We start from the raw sequence: 2,982 nt of genomic DNA on the forward strand, positions 1-2,982 counted from the left end.
AACTTAGGGTGACCAGATGACAGAAGTGAAAAATCGGGAGGGCGGAGCAAAAAACAACAACAAGCCCCTCCCCCGTGCGCGCCTGGACCCTCCCCGCCCCCCCAGCACCAGAGGGTGCGCTCAGGCCACGTCCCCCAGCCCCCTCCCTCCACCCGCTCTCGGCCAACTGCCTCCCCTCCCGCTCCGCTTGGAACGTACCAACGCTGCAGATGGGGCTGGGGAGCCGATGACCAAACACACGCCTCCCCTCACATCCCGCACTGGGGCTGGACCGGCACGTGTGGGAGAACCCGCCCGACAGGACGCTGGGCTACTGGCCCTTTAAAGGGACGGAGAAATGTCCGGTTCATGGCCGGATCGCGGTGCCCACAAGTGCGGCCCCATGGCCCTGCCTGAGGGCCGGCCCCGAGAGCACTGCCTCCACCCCGGCCTCCCCATGGGTCTCCCGTCCCTGCAGCATCATCACCCCATCCCGCACGGGCTACCCAGAGCGGCATCGGACCCCCCCCCATCCTCCCTCCCAGAGCCTGCCTGGCACACCCCCTCCCTGCCCCCCCCCGCCCGCAGTGCTAGCCTCAGGATCCAGCAGGCAGGTCCCATCCGGGGACCCCAGCACCCCGCACCCACTTACTGCTGCACTCTGGGTCGGTGCAGCGCTTGCGCTCGGTGTGGCACCGGTCCAGGTGCTTGGCGGCCAAGCAGAGGGGCCACTGTGCGGGCAGGAGCAGGGCAACTAGGGCGAGGAGCAGGAGGGAGAAGCGGGGCCGTACTGCAGCCATGTTCACAGGGCTGGCAGCGGGGGGAGGAGGGAGCGTCCCTCTGGCTCCTGTCCGCGTAGCTCCGGCACGGGTCAGGTTGAGGGGCGGGGGGGGGGAGGGCTCGCTGCTGGTGCCTACAAGCCCCGCCCCTGCCTTTGTGCGTGCCTGGGGAGTGGGGCTGCAGCACTCTGCAGGCGCCTGCCGGCCAGTAGAATCTCAACTGCACTGCCCCAGGGCCCGGAAGAAGATGTGAGCAGTGCCGGCTTGCCGCGGTCCCCCCGATATCGGGACAAAGTGCGTCCCGACCGATGTAAGGTCGGGATGCGGGACAAGTCCCCTAAAATCGGGACTGTCCCGATAAAATCGGGATGTCTGGTCACCCTACTTCAACTCCTCCCCCTCCTTCCTGTTTCCTGTCCTTTCAGACTCCCAACAGCCAGTACTCCCAGTTCTAATACGCACATGCAGCAGCTAAACACCACATTCCCTCGTCTCTTAAGAAACTTTCCAAATTAAAATAAACGTTCTAACCACAGGCACAAATATGAAACAAGACACTATACTGTTGGCAGAAATATTACACTGAAAACACTACATAACATAGTCTCTAGTCCAGGCAGGTAGTCGTCTGAGTCTGACAGGCCATCTCTCAAGCACCGGTTCCAGTGCAATCTGTTGCTTCTACGGTGAAGTCATCCAATGCAGACTGGGTGTTGGCATAATCTCCTCTTGGTGCATAGGCAGGTGCAAGATAAGAAGCATTCCATACCCGCCCATCAGAAAGTCAATAGGTGTAAGGTCCCTTCTTCTCTATGAGTTTAAAAGGGGCCGTGAATTTATTTTCCTTTAGAATCATAGAATGTGAGGGTTGGAAGGGACCTCAAGAGGTCATCTAGTCCAACCCCCTGCTCAAAGCAGGACCAATCCCCAGACAGATTTTTGCCCCAGATCTCTAAGTAGCCCCCTTAAGGATTGAACTCACAACCCTGGGTTTAGCAGGCCAATGCTCAAGCCACTGAGCTATCCCTCCCCTTTGTGTAAGATTCCAGGTTTTCGTATTCTAACAAAGGAACCACACAAACTTTGGTTCCTTAGCACCCCACCACTTGTCTGTGAAAGCCTTAGACTTTGCTTGGTTCTGTTCAACTGTTTCTCACATCCTCATTTGGGGCATTAGGTCATGCCTTTAACAATCCAGCAATGTTCAGTTTAGTATTCATCTGTTTCCCATGCAGTAACTCTGCGGGTGATCTTCGCGTCGTGGCATATAGCCCAGTATGCTTGCAAGAAATCAGTAGTGAAGGGTATCCACAATCGCACTTCCAGTTTAGCTGTTTGCAAATTCTCTTTCAAACTTCTGTTAAACTGTACAATTTCCCCATGGGCTTGAGGGTAATATAGGGATGACCTTTTGTGTAAAATGTTCTGCTCTGCTAGAAAAGTTTCAAACTCCAGGGAAGTAAGTTGATTAGCATTATCTGAAACCAGTTCTTTGGGGTTACCTTTCCTGCTAAAAACCGAAGAGAGGAACTTAATTACTGTAGCAGAAGAGATTTGTGATGTAAACACTACCTCAGGCCATTTACTGAAATAGTCTATTAAAGTGATGGCATACTGACAGTCAATTGGAGCAGTATCAAAGGGTCCTACAATGTCAATCGCTACTTTTTCCCATGCAGATTCACAAAGAGGAACAGGTTGTAATGGAGGGGTACATGTCACTGCTGTCTTGTCATGCATTTGGCAAGTGACGCAGGATTTTATGAGTGCTTCAGTTTGAGAGTCCATCCCTGGCCATAATTTCTGTTGTACAGGCATCACATTATTCTGCATTTTAACTTTATGCAGAAACCCATAAGCACAGCTGAGTTTCTCCTCAACTGGTATTGGGTCCCAGCTGAAACTGGTGTGTGTAACGCAAGAGTGCTTTGCTGAGGAAGATCAATTTGTCCATTAACTACCCTGAGATTTAAAGCAGCCAATAAATCTCTGCCAAGGATAGGAGTGCCTTTGTGGACAATGTAGAATCACCAAAAGTAACTATTGCTGGCAGGCAGCCATGTACTGGAATATGGTTTTTCAAATAGCACACCAACTGAACTTTGGGTTCAGTAAGAGGCACATCTTTAAAGTAATGTAAATAGATGGAATTAGGTAATATAGATACTGCTGAGCCAGTGTCCAACATTAGCTGAATAGGGTGTGATTTGCCTGAGGGTATGGC

The sequence above is a fragment of the Chrysemys picta genome, chromosome 3 (genome assembly GCF_011386835.1).
Source record: "Chrysemys picta bellii isolate R12L10 chromosome 3, ASM1138683v2, whole genome shotgun sequence".
NCBI classification, from domain to species: domain Eukaryota; kingdom Metazoa; phylum Chordata; order Testudines; family Emydidae; genus Chrysemys; species Chrysemys picta.